Genomic DNA, 18,044 nt, shown 5'->3' on the forward strand with positions numbered 1-18,044 from the left:
ACCCAGGATTTAAAGAGCCACCTGTGAGTCCATGTTTTCCGAGGTCTCCATCTTTAATCCATCAGCAAGCTTAGAGCCACCACATTCCATCTAAGCCACTGTCTTCTCCCACTTGGAGACCCACCCGTAATGTCACGGTGGAAAGTGGTCTCCCTCCTTCTGCCCTTAGCAATCCTCAACCCCAGGCATTCAGAGAGACCCTCTATCAACCCAAACTGGCATCTCATTTGCCTCAATCAAACCCCAATGGCTTCCCATCAGACCAAGAATAGAACCCACATCCCTTACCTTATCCTTAAAGCCTGACATGGTGCTGCCCTTGAAGACCTCTCTTTTATATTTTCTCAGCCTCTGTAAGCGCCCGCAACAACATAGGAAGCTCTTGAACCTTCGGTTTTCACTACCCTAAGGGTTCAGTTCAGCATCTGCCTTGAATGTTCTTCCCCCAAGTGAACACTGCCTGGCCCTCTCTTGTCATACACACTTTAGTTTATAAAGTACTTCCTTAAGGAAGTGTTTCCTAAGTAAAGGCAGTTCCCTGGTCTCCCCCTACTACGTCAACCTGTTCAGTTTTCATCACAGAAACACTCACTTCCTGATTCTTTCCAACACCTTCTAACGAGTCTTTCTCTGCCCCCAACTATGAGCTACATGACAGCAAGGGGGTTTGGTCTGTTCTCTGCCATATCATATCGCCTGTGTCTTCAGTTGCATGTAAGAGCTCAGTAAATGCTTACAGAACAGCTAAACACAACCAACAAATTGGAAATAAAGTCAGGCAACAAAAGCCTTCTTTTTAGTAGATGTGGTTATTCACAGGGTCACAATGGCTTTCATAAGAATAGAAATGAAGTCAGGTGATGGTATGTTCACCTTTAATCCCAGCACTCAGAAGCTGAGGCAGGTGGATCACTGTGAGTTCAACGCCAGCCTGGTCTACAGAGATAGTTCCAAGACAGCCAAGGCTATGCAAAGAAACTCTTTCTTAAAAGAGGAAGAAGAAGAAGAAGAAGAAGAAGAAGAAGAAGAAGAAGAAGAAGAAGAAGAAGAAGAAGAAGAAGAAGAAGAAGAGCAGCAGCAGCAGCAGCAGCAGCAGCAGCAAGGAGAAGAGAAACTATATATAAATACTGTTCTTTTTTTTTTTACTGATGAGTACAACAATTTAGTCACTTTTATTTCAAAGAAAACATTCAAACAAGTGTGCAAAAGTAAGTTTCATGATTAAATACACGTAAGGTAACATGCATACGTGACATGGAATCCACAGTTAGCCAAGTACAGGAGCATGAAGGAACTGGCAGAACTGAGAACCTGCTGCTGTGAACAAATTAAATGTTTGCAACCTGAAATCAAAACCGCAAAGCTGAGCTTCCTTAGAAGATATATTAAAAACAAAAACAAAAACAAAAACAAACTAAACATATGCCTTGAGTGGTACAGAAACACAGAATCCATAGTCTGTGCCAGTCCCAGGATGTGCCTGCCACCCCCAGTGTTAGTGTGTGTTCCTATGGATGCTGGGAAGGATGGGACAGGACAGACACCACAAGCCGAGGCAGTTCCCTCCAAAGTGGCACATGGACACTTCACTGCAAAGGCCCCAAAGTTAAATAGCGCTTTCTTCTGGGACTAATTTTTAACATCTATATGCTATTCTGTTCCCTACAGGTAATGGGAAGTTCTGTTTTAACCCCTTGCAGCCTGAGGACTGTGCCTCAAGTAGGTGCTGCAAGCATTCTGCTCTCTGGCAGGTCTCGGATGTGAATCATTGTAATGGCCCAACAAGATGAGAGCACTCCAGTCTGTGCAGAGGGCGCTCTACCGAACAAGCTGCTGGATGACCCTCTAGGGTGTGAGCCATGGCACACTCATTCCCACAAGCTTCTGTGCTTGGATAGTCTCCAGGGATTGCAAGGAGCCTACTGGCATGAAGGCATAGTGGTACCACTAATGCTAACATCACAGTTGTATAAAGGGTAGTGGCCAGCAATGGAACAAGATGCCTAGAGTCACAGTGTCCGCAGAACCATGATGACCAATTTCTTTTACTATGCGAATGAGAAACCTTGTTCCGGAAGGCAGACAACCACATATGGCTTCAAGACCAAGGTCCTCAAGAGGCCTGGGGTGCTGGCACGAGCCCCAGGAATCCACAAGGCGCTGGGTGGTGGCATCAGCTGCACTCGCAGGCACAGGTTGTCATCGGCCATCTCCAGGACCTGTACACACACGTCCCGGATGCACTCGCCCTTAGGGCTGAACAGGAACTGGTAGTAGCTGCCATCCATCCGCACAGATAGCAATGACTGCGTTGGGCTCTGTTCCAAAAGCACAGACGCACGGAGAGCCTGAAAGATCCTGGAACTTGGAAAAACTCCACTTGGAGCTGAAGTATTTTGGGAGGAAACTGGCTGATGCCAAACTAGACTGTTTATTCCTTTTTGGATCCTCAGCTGAAAAAAAAAATGTGAACAGTGCTGTGATCACTGGACACCCAGATGAGAGAAGCGACCTGACGGAAGTCAATTCTCTCCGTAGCTCCTGGATTAAGTGCCCTGATGAACTATCAAATATTCTTATAAGAATCCCTTTTCCAGATGCAGCTGCAATTCTTGTCCCCTGACGGTTGAGAGCAATACAGCTCAGGGCACCCTCATGTGCGGGAATGTCCACTGATGGTTTTTCAGTGCTGGTCGGGTCTACAAGGCGTTCTGTGGCCAGTGTGAGTGCCGGGGAAGGCAAGAAGGGGGTTGTTAGTGTTGGGACACAGGACGCAGAGGCCTTTAGGGTTATAGCAGGTTTCAAAGATGTGCAACTGATGGGGATTGTGTGTGAATGTGAGTCCAAATCACCACAGCTCTATCTCTTCACAACTCGACGGCCTTGACCTCTGTGGAGAGCTCTATCTCCATGACTGTCTTCTTCTTCAGATCATCCCACGTCATCACTCTGATGGGAGGGTATTCCGGCTTTTTTCCACCATCAACTAAAGCTAAATAGTTACAGCAAAATAACGTTTCCACGTGGCCAACTCCTCCTTCTAAAAATTTTTGTTTCTCTTTGTCTTTGAGCGGATCGGTGTTACAGACTCGGAATCTGTTTTCCTTTCCACGTGCAAAACACCTGTGGTCCTGGTTGAAGCCGACATACAGCAGCCCGTTGCCGTGGGGGGTTACATAGCAGGAGGTTCATGACACCATCGTAGACTCAGTGGCTCCTCAGCACCGCATACCGCTCAAACCCAGACCGCAAACATTGTTCTTAAAAATCTTTGGATTTCCATTAGTTGAAGGCACTGTATTCTAGATCACATATTTTGGAGTAATGGAGATGAAGACTATAGTGTGTGTGTGTGTGTGTGTGTGTGTGTGTGTGTGTGTGTGTGTGTGTGTGTGCTTATGTGCCTATATCTGCCTGTGTGAACCTCCTGAAAAAGTTACTTGAGTCCCAAATCACCATTGAGAAAACATTACAGGATGAGTTGCATCCATGACAACCACCAGAGCTTACTACCCTGAAGTGGCTCATCTTCCTTCTTACCTGAAATCCCACCTACCACGCTCTCCATGTTCTCTTTATCACACATCTTTTCTTTCCCGGTAACTTTTGATTTTATTTACAAAAAAGAAATGACTACTAGGTTTCTATAAAGGCCCCAAACAGAAACCCAGAATAAAAACTGTTCCCCATCACTCAATGCCCCTCGAACCGTTCTTCGGTCCCACAGATGACTGCCAGCCACGCCCTTCTTCTCAGGCCCTTTGCAGTGAATGACCACACCTATGTCAGATGCAAAGAGTTGTCTTCTTTCTCATACGTACACACTGTATCTGTCTTAGTCACTGTTCTATTGCTGTGGAAAGACACCACAACCAAGGCAACTCTAATCAAAGAAAACATTTAGCTGGGGGGCAGAAAGAGTGTAAGAGCCAGTGGGGATGGAGAACACGGAGGAAGCAGGGCCTTCTAGACACAGCGAGATGGGCAGACATGTAAACTCACAGAGACTGGCAGCAAGATGGGCAGACATGTGAACTCACAGAGACTGGCAGCATGCACAAGCCCGGCATAGGTCTCAGCCAGATGGAATCTCAGCTCTGAGAAAGGAAGTAGGCACAAGCCCCCATCCCTAACCCAGAAGCTATCTGCAATTGATAACCACTTGCACAGAAAACACTAGTTTTCTCCAATGGAGCCTCACTGGATACACAACCCACACTTAAGGGAAGGCCCCATGCCCAGCAGTAAATAGCCAACAAGAAACAAACAGTATTTTTTTTGGACTTTTTTTTTATCATATTGCTTTATTTGGGCTTTTTTTTTTTTAATCTGAACAATCGTTTACTTATAAATAATAGTTTCTGGTTTTGTGCTTTTAGAAGGCATGGGGTTGGATTGGTGAGGTAGACAGGTGGAGAGAGGAGATAGAGGAGGGGACACTGTGGTCAGATACGGTGTATGATCACTGTTGTTGGACTAGCTGGACCACAGCCTGTAAGCCACTCTAATAAATTCTCCATCTATATGTTCACCCAGTGTTCACGCTTGGCGTTGTGGTTGCAGTTCAGGGTGTGAGGTCTCAGATGCTCTTTTGTTCTGCCATCTGCCAGGGTCTAACCCTCTGCAACCATAAGCTGGATTAAATGCTTCATCTATGAATTGTCTTGGTCATGGTGCTTTATCACAGCAACAGAACGTAACTAATAAATACACATGCTGAGGACACTTAAAATACACAGTTGTTGTCGCAGTCATAACGTTGTGGAACAAGTCTCTTGAACTTATTCTTCTTGTCTGAGTGGAACTGGGCATCTCCCCAATTCCTGTCCATCCTTCAGGCCGTGCTAAACACCATTCTCCTCTTTGCTTTTGTTTGCTTGAGCACATATGCATGAGCTATATGGTATTTATCCTGTTGGCTGGTTTATTTCACTTAGTACTGTACCCCCAAACTTACGCATGTTGTCAAAAAGGACAAGATTGCTTATTCTCTTTAAGGCTGACGAGTACTCTGTCTTGTATATACGCTGCATTTTTAAAATGCAGTCATCTATGATGGACTTTACATTGACTTCAAATCTTGGCTATCATGAATAGCCATGATAAACATAGGAATGCAGCCGTCTCTCTGATGTGGTGATTTCACTTCTTCCGATTATTTACCCAGATATCTAATGGATATTACCCATTTCTAGGAGACGTCTGCACCATGTGGTGGTTCTGTTTACAATGTTGTTTGATCCTCCATAGTGTTCCCATAAATGGCAGCGCTATTACATTACCACTAACAGCGTACGAGGTCCCCTTTCTCCACATCCTCACAAAGAAAACTCACTATGGCACGTTTCCTGGTGCGTTACTGAACACAGCCCATAGTAAACAAGTGTAGTTAAAGATGAGTAAATCTTCAGTCATAACATGTGACCAAATTCATGGCATTTCCCTGCACCCTCCTCATTCTCTCTGCAAGTCTACTTCCTGTCAGACACTGGCATCAAGCAGACTCACATCCCTATGTATGCCACCAGATTGACTCGACCATGCCAAACTGAAACCATTAAGATGCCTGGCATCATAACTCCAAGCTTCTAGACAGCATCCAGGATCAGACAAAACAGAGATTCCCAAAGGCCAAAGCTTTACTGTAACAGGAGAACATTATCTTATAACAGGAACAATACATTAGTTTTGCTCTTCAGTGAATCTCCTTGGACCCTAAAGATACCTTGCATTTGGAAGATCCCTAACTGAGTAATGTTCCATCTTTAAATGTTTTAAATGGTGGAAAACAATGGTAAACAGCCTGTAACTCCAACATTCAAGAGGCAGCTGCAGGGGGATCCTAAGCCCGTGGCCAGTCTGAGCTATATGCTATGTAGCAAGACCTTATCTCAAAAACAAACAAAACAAAACAAAAACATACAAGCCAACCAATATGAAACCAGAAATATATGTGAACACAATATAATAAAAAACTAAATAAGACATTGAAAAGTATCTATTAACCCAGAAACATTTGAGTTAATATTTGTTCTCAAAAGATGTCTAGATCTTCACACGTGAGCAAAACAAAATAAGGAACCATGTTGGAAAATGTTTGGCACATCATCAAAGTTAACAGAGGCCTACCATTTGATCTAGGAACTCCATGATAGGTACATACCTATAAGAAACAAGAAAGGGCGTTCAGCAAAACTCACAACTGAATGTAAGAGCACCATTTACTCATCACAGACAAAAGAGGAACCACTCCAAATGCCTACCAAGCAATGACTACATAAACAAAGAGTCCTATAACCATACTGTGAAATCGTGCTTTGCCATGACTACAAATGGAGACCACCATGAATGGGCCAAGCAAAAGTCAGACACAAAGGACGTTTCCCATCCCTAAGTATTTATAGGAGATGTCCAGAAAGGGTGAATCCGTAGGGACAGAGTAGATTAGCAGCTCTTGGAATGGAGGAGAGGGAAAAGCGGCTGGCTAAAAAGGAACAGATTTACTTCTGAGGTGAGGAAACGTGTTCTAAAAGCAACCACAGCAAAGTTTAGCGGCATCCACCAAAGTTCATGACTTACATGGACAAGAGGGGTCATATGGCATCTATATTTTATACTGATCTCAGCAGTGCTATTTTTGTATTGAAATAGGGAAACATGTCCCTCTCCCTTCAGAAATATCTAAGGAAGACTAGAGAGAGCTGGTGGATCAAAGGAGCTGGGGAAAGGGGCTCAGAGGAGCACCAGCTGCGAGGCTACAGAGGTGCCGGTGGTGGAAGAAAGCAGGACGGAGACGTAGGGCAAATAAAGGGAATGGTGAATAAGTGAACCTAAAATAGCATGCAGAAGGAGGGGAAGTAAAAGTGAAATCACCACAAAGGCATTGTCTAGAAAAACAGAAAAGGATGGCGAAGAAAACATCATCCATAGGGAGCTTCTGGGCAGCTACTACAGATGCCGTCTCTTGGGGTCCCCCCCCCCACACACACACTCAGACATGTACCCTGCCTTTCAAACAGCACCCAGGAGCCAAGCCGAGCTGAGCCACTGACCTGGGTAACAGAGAAGGAAGGAATGAGGCCCCAGCGTTAAGCCCTGGGGTGAATCTGGTTCAGTGTCTCTCATTCAGAAGTCCATTCAGAGAGACTTAGTTAGAAAAAAGGTAATTTCTTGCATTGCTTTAAAATAGTGCCAGAAGGGCTGGGTGTGGAAGAAAGGCATTATTGGCACCTTGTAGTTGCTGGATTGTTTCTACTTTTAAGTGGAAGTTTTCCATAAGAAAATCTTATAAGTAAAACATGTTAGTAATACTCTCAACATTTGTTACACCTATGTGCTATGACCCCTATAACTTCCGTGTCCTACCTGGAACACTCCCCTCCTCAATCACTTCAGCGTCTGGCTCTTTCTACAAATGGACCCATCACCTTCCAATCACCCAGCGCGTGCTGCCCCTTTTCCCACCCACTTTCTCTCTACAGTGGTTTTCTTCTGACATTGTCCTCCTCATCGTTTCATAGCTAACACTTGAGCAGCACTTAGTTTTTGCCTTGAACTGTTCTAAATTCTATAAGTGTGCACATGAGCGAACACACACACACACACACATCCTTTGATTAGGGTACAATCTTTCAAGATATTTCAGATTATTACGTCCCATCCAATCCTCAGTAATTAACTGTCTTGCTTTCCAAACAGCAGCAAAGGGCCCAGAGGATGAGGTAAAGTAAAGACTATTAAAAGTCCAGATGACTAAGAAATACTTGGTGTGGGAACAAAGTCGGAAGTCCTTTCATGATGGAAGATGGTCCAAAAATGTGGACAGAAAGTAACCCACCTCTTTATCCTCACAGCACACCAGAAGATGCTAATATGACTGTCTCTTGGGGAAGGAATAAGCAGCCTAAAAAAGTGTTTTCATGGGTAGACCCAGGAGACCTAGGCCAAACTAACTTCTCAGACACACAGGTGAAGGGGAGAAGTTTAAGTCTCATATCCCAAACCTCTCTCCAGAGTCACAGGACTCATCACCTGATGCCTTGGCCACATGCGGGATAGTCACATGCTTTCTTCACTTGACCCTAAGTCTCTGCAAGACTTAAAATTGAGAGCGAGCAACCAAAAGCTCTTGTTTTCCTTCAGGTGACAGGACGTCAGATCATTTGCAGGTTCATGTCTCCTTAGCCACCTTGAATGCTGTCTCTTGGAAGTGATTTCCAGATGAAGAGAGAGCAGAGAAGGATGCTACACATATTTCTAGGGGTCTTATGTTTTCAGATCCACTAGAGGGTGTTACAATAAAAAAAAAAAAAAAGAATAAAGAACATAAGGAAAAAGAGCCCCACTGCAAGCTCCATTACTTGATATCGCCTAGAGAAAAGTACCAGCTCACACCTCAGACCTCTGTGTTCTTCCAGTTGCAACACCACACATACACACACACATACACACACACACACTACACACACGCACACACACACACCACACACACATGCCACACACACATACCACACACACACCACACACACCACACACACACACACACATGCCACACACACATACCACACACACACCACACACACCACACACACACACACACCACACTCACACCACACATACACAGCACACACACACATACACACACCACACACACACACACACACACACCACACATAAATACCTTGGAGGGCTAATGTACACCTCTCTCTTTTAATAAACGTAAATTCAAAGATCCAATCTCTCTCTCTCTCTTTTTTTAGGAGACAATTTCCAGCCTAAGTAACGGGTGAATCATGCTGGGTGTGAAGTTTCACGTCCTACTCGGTTACAGTTTCCCAGCTGCCACATGACAAAGCCAGAAAATCTGAAACCTCCTTTTCCCCCTCAGAAGTTTTTACTTTTCTTAGTTCATACTTCATATTCTGGTAGACATAGGGCATCCACTCAATACGGGAATACTATCACTATTTCATGGATCAGAAAACGGAAACCCAGAGAGAAGCGATGACCTCACAGCCATCTAATAGCTCTTTGGAATCATAGCCTGGAAACGTGGTCCAGAACCTCCATTCTCAACCCCTGGGCTACCTCGTATGGGATAAAGCCTAGAGCAGAAGGCACATGTGCACACATGAACACTCACACACACATAGACACACACCACACACACAGAAATACACAAACATAGACACACACATACCACACCACACACACATGCACATGAAGAGGCACAAACACACACACACATGCACACCACACACACACACATGCACACCACACACATACACACTGAGAGGCACAAACACATGAAACAAGCACACGTGTGAGTGTGCACACTCACACACACACATCACACATACATGTGCACAACACACACACAGAGCACACACAGCACACGCACACGCATACTCCCAGGCAGCAAGGTGATTTTATGACAGAATGGTCAGATGATTATGAGCTCTGTGGCCTTGGAAAGGGTACGGGATCTCTCTGTGCTTCATTGTAATGCCCAGTTTGCTCTGAGAATGTACCGAACTGTAGCCCGTGTGCCTCAGGCTGGGACACAGTGTTCTCTAAAAGTCAATTTTGCAACCATTGTCATCACTATTGCAGAGCGATGCCCACATCACCATGGGAACAGATGGTTAGGGCACTTGTTTCACTCCTAGCTGTCTCAACCGAGTCTTCCTTCAGTTCTTAACTAAGTGTACTAAAACTAAAATGTAAAAACCAGTGTGGCTTGGATTTATTCTCTGTGGGAGCCATGCAGGGTGGTTTAAGAAGACCTGCTTAGATGCTAACAGGCGCACAGTCAACCATGCCGATCTTTCTACATCAGAACTATGCATCTATTTTTAGTGACAAGGGAAACTATTCAAATTTGTCTGATGTTTTAAGTGTGTGCATTCAGGTGAGCAGGAAGATGGACCAGTCGGCTGCCACTCTTTAGCACTTGACTGTCTTCCTGCTATCAAATGAAGTTGTTTCCACTTGAGTATTTGTCCATGGCTTCCACAGACCCTTGCCTGGGTAAAAATAAACAAACAAGGGCGCTGGAAAAATGCTTCAGCAGTTAAGAGCATGTGTTACTCTTGTAGAGGACCCAGGTTCTAATCCCAGCATCCACATGGTGGCTCACAACCATCCATAGTTGAGGGCTTGGAGGCCTTCTGGTGGTCTTTTTGGGCACCACACGCACACATGTAGCACAGACGTATATGCGGACAAAATACTAATACATAAAATAAAATAAATCTAATTAAAAAAAAAAACAAGAGCAAGGAATGAAAACCAAATGCATCTATGCCTCAGGTTCCATGACCGTCAAATTTCATCACCGTTCTTTGCTCCCCTTCCCCGACTCTTTCAGACCCTGAGCAAGCGAAGGAGAAGACACAGTTCCTAGTATCTGGTAATAAAGGTCTGTGAGGAGCAGTGTCAGGTGGCAAGGCCACCAAGAGGAACTGGGAGCTGCGGGGATGGAGAAGCAGTGCTTTGACCCTTGCTACACAGAATTACCAATAGACCAAGCTTGCACGGAGTTTCTGCGGGCCACTGTGGGCAGGAGCTGTGGACACAACACACCTTGCTTTCTCGAAAAGGGCTACACTTAATGAATTTTGAGGGTACCTCCCTCCCTTCAGTTCATTTGCCTTTCAAACTCTTTCAGGAAACGGAAAGCCCAGCTCTCTCCCTTCACCAAGGAAACAAAGGGTCAAGGAACTGCCTTGGTCACTATTTGGACTATTTGGACTATTTTGCTAACTGGTTCCCAGTCCTTTGCTCTCTGGAGCCACGACTTCAACGGAAGTTAGGGGTGAGGGTGAGGGTGAGAGTCTCAAAGTTCATGTAAGAGTCTTTGGGGAACCGAAAAAAGAGCCAGGGGACCACCTGGGCTCAGTCTCTTTACTGCCCCCAATGACATCCTGGCCAACAGTGCCCATCTCCTAGCCCTTCCCCTCCGCAAAATAGCACTCGTTTTGTAAAGTCACATCACAAAAGTCCTCATCTCACCCGAGGATCGACTTCCTACAGCTCACCTGTAACCAAGACACTGTCCTGACCACCTCCAGGAACACGGGGCACCCCAAGTCATCTTTCCAGAGCCCAAGGCCCCTGTGCTCCTCTCATCCGCATCGTGCCCCGCCTCCCGCAGCCAGGCCAGTACAGCCCATCAGCGCTGCTCCCGGCTGGCTGCCTTCAGGGGTCATTGCGTTGTGGAACCTTGGGGACAGGCAGCGAGTATAGGTACACAGCCAGGACGCTGCCGGGACGCGAGTCATCTTTGCTTCCCTCTGCCTGCTCCGCCAGTGATCTGAAAAGCTCCAGGACAGCAAAGCCTGCGGCTGTACCAGGAACGCAGAGTCACGGGGACGTGCCACAGAATGGGAACCCTGGACCCGCGCCTCACTGCCACACTCTGCCCTCGGACGCCACCGACCCACCATCCTTGGCTACAATAAGCTCCAAACGCAAATTTGAGCTCCCTGGCATAAAGGAGGTCCCTGCCCCCAACTCCCAAGCAGCGGCTTCCTCGGCTGGCTCTGTCAGCACTGAAGTGAGCGAGCCTCGCGGGGACTGCGGCTTACCGGAGCCTCCTGGCCGTTATATCCACCTAATAGCCACTTTGTCCTGTGTCTGCGACAGGTCCGGATCACCTAGTCAGAGTGCCACCAACAGTTCCGAGGTTCTGATGGCGCAGAGAGAAGCTGCCAACGAATACAGAAAGTTTTCACCAATAGAAACCTAAATCCTCTTGGCTCAGCTGAACGTGCAACCACCCTCAGCCCCTCTGGGTGGCGCAGGGTGCTCTCTGGGGAAATGACTGAGACCTTTAATCTGGCACACAACCTCAAAGTCCCAAGCATCTCTGCAGCTAGTGGGGAAGTTGGTCCCCCGCTTTGCAGACTACACTCCATACTCTGCAAAACCGACCTCCATCACTCCTGATGGTCCCTTTGGCTTTGTCCGTTGCCGTTTCCGTGTGCAAATGCGACGATGTTTTGGATTATTTGTCCAGCATCTTTGAAACGCCTCTAGTGCATCCAGGTTTGGAGTGGTCTAAACCTAACTAGTTGTTGCCTCTTCAGGGGAAGTTAGAAACCAGTAAGACAAAGTTAACTGAATACTAGCTGCCAACCATTGCCCTCCCCTTCCCGTGTGGCCAGTTTGTTTGGGGGCTACACTGGGTTAGACCTGGAAAGATTCTGAGTCAGATGAGCACCCACTGGAAAAACCGTACATTAAGAAGTCAGAAAGAGGAGCAGGTGTGGAGGCAGGAGGATTGCAACTTTGATGCCAGCGGGGCTACATAGCAAGACTATTTCAAGGAAAGTCAATAAGCAAAGTGTATAAGTCTGTTGATCATCTGCTGGGCCTGTTACCTTTCTTAACTGTCCTAAGCATCCTTATGGGGACAAATCATTGTTCTCATTTTAAAGATAAGGGATCTGTGGCTTATAAAGTTGTGTGAGGTCACAGGGCTAGATAACACGGTCAGACGGTTAAGGCAACTGTATATGGCAGCAGATCTTATGACCGATTTCTATGGAGCATCAAATAAGCAGACAAGTTATGAAAGGGGGAACAAATGAGAAGCTTGTTTCAGGGATATCTGAAAGGAAAATAAAAGCCAAAGGCTGGGGGAAGAAAGAGGGTCTTACAGTGAATATCATGGAAAATAAACTGGTTCTGAGGTTTGATTCTGAGACTCTCCCCTACAGGTTCTTTTTTTTTTTTTTTTTTTTTTTTTTTTCCATTTTCTTTTCTTTTCTTTTTATCTTGCTCCCAGGGGCTGGTGATATTTTGGGAGTCTCTGGAACCTTTGGGAAGGAGAGCAGTGCTGGTGGAAGTAGGTCACTAAGAACGGGGCTTTCATGTTTGTAGCCCAGCCCTAATTCCTCAGCTTCCTGCTTCCTGCTTCCTGCTTCCTGCTTCCTGCTCCGCTCCTCCATGAACAAGCCTTTGCCTCCCCTGCTCCAGCAGATGGAGTTGTGCCTGTCACCCTGACCTCTGCCCGCTGAAACCCCTCTAAAGCTGTGAGCCAAAACAAGCCTTTCTGCCCTCGAGTTAACTCTGCCAGGTACTAGATCACAGAAAAGCTCCTAATCAAAACATAAAAGGGGGTGGTCTGTAGGGTGGAGGTGAGGCTTGGGGGTAGAGCTGTGCACCCTGAGTTCATCCCCAGTACTGGGAGAAACAGCTGCGAAGTTCTGGGTAGGAAAAGAATTCTTGGGCTGGAGATGTATAGGTCAGTGGCAGGCTGGTGGGATGCATAGGGCCCTAGATTTGACCTGTAGTTCCTGATAAATAAAGAAAAAAAATGTTTGTTTTTTTTTAAAGAAGTTTTCTCTTAAGGTAATTGGGCATATTTGAGCAAAGTCTGTAGGAGTTTTGGTCAGTCTTGTTTGAAATTATCTTTGCCAAGGTTGTCATAAGGCCCAGAGAGTGCCTTACTAAATTTGAATGTGCATATTCTACCTCATTCGGTAAACTGTTTGCCTTACAAGCAAAACGATCTGAGTTCAGTTCCCAAACCACATGTTAAAGGTGGTGAGAGTGGGGGCTGGGCATGGTGGCATGCAGTTGTAATCCAGTGGGGGTGTGTCAGAGACGGGCAAGTCCTAGGGCTCCCTGGCCAGCTGTCCTTGCTGACTTGGCAAATCCACGCCAGTGAGAGACCCTGTCTTCATAAACAAGGTGAATAGCACTTGAGGAGGACTGATAGCAGAAGTTGTCCTCTGGTCTCTTCAAATACCAACACATACACACACAGGTACACACATATACACACGTACATATGCACACGCACACACCTAGACATACACACATATGCACACACAGAATATACACACCCTTACACACAGACATATGCATACACCTACCTACACATATACACACCTTTCCCTACTCTCACATACACCCCTATAGGCAACCCCCACACTTACACAGAGACCTATACACAGACACCGACACACACACCCCACAGATACATATACACCTATACACTTACATATGCACATACACATACACCCCTACATACATACATATGCATACATATACAAATAACATAAATATTTCATTTATAATCACGTTGGAGGTCTAGATTTTGAAAGAGAATCTTAAGAACCAAAAAGGAGGGCTGGAGAGATGGCTCAGTGGTCAGGAGCACTGGCTGCTCTTTTAAAGGACCAGAGTTCAATTCCCAGCACCCACATGGCAGCTCACAACTGTCTGTGACTCTAGTTCCAAGGGATCTGACACTCTTACAACAATGCACATAAAATAAAATTAAAAAAAAAAAAAGAACTAAAAGGAGGGTTCAAGAACACATCATTCAGTTTGGAAACGTGCTCTGGACCAGTGGTTCTCAACCTTCCTAATGCTGTGACTCTTTAAGACAGTTTCTCATGTTGTGTTGCCTCCAATAATAAAATTATTTTTGTTGCTCCTTCATAACTATAATTTTGCTACTGTTATTAATCATAATGTAAGTACCTTGTAGGTTTTTAACTTTTCTAAAGATATTTTATTTGGGGATTTGTAATGCTTACACCTCCCTTCCAACCCACCTACCCTAGATAGGAGAGAAAAAAGGTTAATATGAACAGAAAAGATAGACCTTTTTTTATACTCAGTTCCTTGGAGCAATTCCACTGGCGTAGTTGGCAGGATTCCAATAGACCAGTTAAACAGTAAACCAGCAATTCAGCAAAGGTGACTGTAACCGCAGCAGCTGGAACCGGGAGCAGAGCCCAGAGCCTGGAAGCCTTCTCTGGAGCAGCTCTCTCTAGGAGTGTCTTGAAGTAGAGTGATGAACAGCCAAGACCAAAAAAGCCCTGCCTCTTGTTTTGGGCTTATATATATACATATATGTATATGTATGTGTGTGTGTGCACGCATGTGTGCATGTGTGTGTGCATGTGTGCGTGTGTGTATGTGTGTATGTGTGTGTGTCCTTTCATAGTCTGCAGTTAGGATGTTTATCAGTTGGCAAAGACCATGTCTCTGTAAGAGGGGGTTCCTCTTCCAGTGGACAAAAATGACCTGTTCTCTCACAAGTCTGTTTTCAGTGGGAAAACACCCTCACACAAGTCTGTTTCACATCCCACACTTGGGATCAAAACAAAAACATATTTACATCTACTACAATACCTGATATGCAACCCCTGTGAAAGGGTTGTTTGACCTCCCCAAAAGAGTTGTGACCACAGGTTGAGTAACACTGCTCTAAAAGTCTGTTGGTCCCTTCTGGGGCAGAAGCACTTCCCAGGCATTAAATACAGGGACTGGCCTTCCTGAGGCTGCCTAAGTGACTGGCCGGTTCTCAGTCACCAGTTACTGTAACTGAGCATCACTCAGGTGAGGCATAGGTGTGTCTGCTTGGCCCCATCCCTGGAGAAAGCCAACGGCAAGAAGGTCACAGTGCCCCCAAATCAAGAGTGGCACGAAAGACATCAATGTCAGGGACAGTTTAGCTCTTTGCCAGCCAGCATTGGATGAACACACACAAAGCTCCCTTGTGGCCAGGGCATCCTCACCATCGCGAGAGAGCAAGAGCCTGACAGCTGCCCTGTGAAACCTAGCCAGGCTTCACAAGAAGCCATTGTGCTCTGAGCAGAGCTTTGACCCTGCACTTGAACTCAGCAGACAGAATGGGCAAAGGGGAAACCAGGCTGCTGTACAAAACAGGAAGGAAATGAGATGAAACAAACTCCTCCGTAATAAGCCACCAGATGGAGCCTGATGCATCATTCCCACGCGGAGCTCAGGGGAGGGAGGATGAGCCTGTACAGGAGAGACACCAAGAGAGGGACAAGATCAAGAGGGAGCCATGCTCAGCCCCTCTGTTTCTTCACTTCCTGCAGCCCTGCATCAAACAGCCATTAGCTACAGAAGGACAGATTCGTGTTTTCATTTACAGGCCCAACTTAGAACAAACCCATAGAGACAGAAAGAAGAATCAAGGTCACCAGGTGATGGGAATGGCAAATGGGGAATTCGTTATCATTTAGTGGGTGTAAAATTTCTGTTTAGGGTGATAAAAAAAAAAGTGGCAATTGTCCAACACTGTAAATGGACTCGGTGTGACTTAAAGGGGTTGAAATCGTGACCATTATGTACATTTTACCATAATGAAGACACACGCATGCGTATGTCTGTTAAAACCCCTTATCACAATGCAATACTCCTTTGGACTAAAACTCCAAGGAAATGTGGTGGGCCTGGGAACCCTTAGAGACTCTTCCATTGAATTTTAATAAATTCTGTATTATTTGCTTCCTGTTAGAGGCATCATGTGGGGGCCTCTGGGTTGTTACATTCCTCCATCAGGAAGGAAAGTAGCTCTCATTTTTGGGGGGGAGCTGTTTTGCTTGTTTTGAGATAGGGTTTCACTACACCCAGGAAGCCTTGACCTCCTGGGCCTCCTTAGAAGTGGGCACTGAAGACACCAGCCACGCCAGGATGCTAACTGCCAGGGTGACGCTGCTCTATGGTTGTCACCGGTTGCTAAGCGACTTGGAGCACAAGAGAGCATGCTCAGACAGCTTACCCTGAAAAAGGTCCTTTGCCTTTAAGAAGTGGAGACAGATACAGGTCCAGGTTATCCCGAGTCCCTAGGCTGGTTCCTGGAGGTGAGCGGACAGGACCGTGTGGTTTTTGTCTGACTCATAGCAAACACACCATCTTTCAGCCCCTCACCATCAACACTGTGTAGTTTCTATTGCTCCTCTCTAAAAAATATTTTTAGCTAGACGAGTAGAACCAGAAGCTGCTTGTGTTTTTCTGGTGTATATTTCATGTTTAAAATGTGGTATAGAGTACAAATTAGAGTTCCACACGAATGCAGCCCTAATGTGCTACTAGGTTAGAACTAGATGTATTACATAGAAAGTCAAAGCTAGCCAGGACTACATAGGTTAAAAAAAAAAGAAAAAAAGTTAATAACCTAAAAGAGCACTTTCCTAACTTGTACAGGGCCCCAGTCAATTGTTGCTATTCTGTCTTGCTCACTGTGTTGTGGAGCCAGGAAGAGGCCCTCCTCCTGTCTACCTTTCTTCCTCTGAATCTCCCCCTGTTGGCCCAGGATCTAACACCGTGCTTGGCGGCATCTGGTTATTCCAGGAACGTCTGTGACTTCTCACATGCTTTGTGGTCTGAGTGTACTCTTACACATCAGAAGGACATCAAGTTGGGGCTATTCAAGACCAGGCAGCAGCTAGTTCGCCTGAAATCCAGTGTTCCCACCGTGCCTCTGAGGTCTTTCTTCTCCGTGCTTTCATTCTGTTTTTCTTGTCCTTGCCTCGGGGACCCTAAGCGCCACAGCAGGTACTCACACCATTGTCCCTGTCTTCCTCCCTTTGTAGCTCCCGTCACTAACGTCATCTTACATCCTCCACAGGTCCCTCCCTGTGCTGACCCCTGTCCTCCAGTGCCTCACTCCTGACTTTTCACTCACTTTATGGTAGCCATCTGGCTTAGCTTAGACAGAATCCAAAGTCATTACCGTGCGGACTACACAGCAAGGAAGGGCTGAAACACACAAATAAAAACTCTCTGTGGAGACTTTTACTCAAGAGCTCTAGTACAAGAGAGAAAAAAAATCACTTTTTTTCCCTACAATTTCTTCTAAATCAAGTTAGCTTAGTATGCCTACTTAAATAAGCGCTGAGACCTTAAATCTGTGGTGTGTTTGAGAGAGCAGGTCCTCCTTAGAGTGTCCCCGAGGCTCCTTGGCACTTCTGTAAGACTCTGGGGAAAATTTCTGGTCTTTGTTCTGTCCTGATTGGTGCCAAAATTCCCATTTTGGAGGTCAGTGTTAGTTTATCCAGTTGCATGCTCCGCATTAAGTATAGACACGGGGGTCCCTCACCAGGTCCGTGGGATTCGCTCCCTCAGTTTCCAGGAGCTTCCCCCATGGAGTCTGTCTCTCGTTCCTCGTCCTCAGGCCTTACACTTCCTAACACAACATACAACTAGAAAAGCCTCTTTTCCTGATCTCCAATTGGAAAAGGTCACATGCACCCCCTCTCCGCCCACCCACC

The 18,044-nt window shown here is 45.9% G+C and overlaps 1 protein-coding gene and 1 pseudogene across 3 annotated transcripts in view; both read right to left on the reverse strand.

Moving 5' to 3' along the window:
- RUBCNL (rubicon like autophagy enhancer) overlaps nucleotides 1-18,044 on the reverse strand; it is a 48,393-nt gene that overhangs the window by 27,008 nt on the left and 3,341 nt on the right. The window contains exon 1 of one of the 2 annotated variants that reach the window (XM_084766975.1): nucleotides 11,589-11,853. The exons of the other annotated variant lie outside the window; for it this stretch is intronic. The gene's annotated coding sequence lies outside the window, so the exon portion shown is untranslated. Of the gene's footprint in view, nucleotides 1-11,588; nucleotides 11,854-18,044 lie in introns of those variants that run through there. 2 annotated transcript variants of the gene reach the window in all.
- On the reverse strand, nucleotides 2,049-3,192 carry LOC311589597 (WD repeat domain phosphoinositide-interacting protein 3-like; annotated as a pseudogene). Its single transcript has one exon. The product of its transcript is annotated as a WD repeat domain phosphoinositide-interacting protein 3-like (transcript).

The sequence above is a fragment of the Acomys minous genome (assembly GCF_964271855.1).
Source record: "Acomys minous genome assembly, chromosome: 18".
In the NCBI taxonomy this organism is placed as follows: domain Eukaryota; kingdom Metazoa; phylum Chordata; class Mammalia; order Rodentia; family Muridae; genus Acomys; species Acomys minous.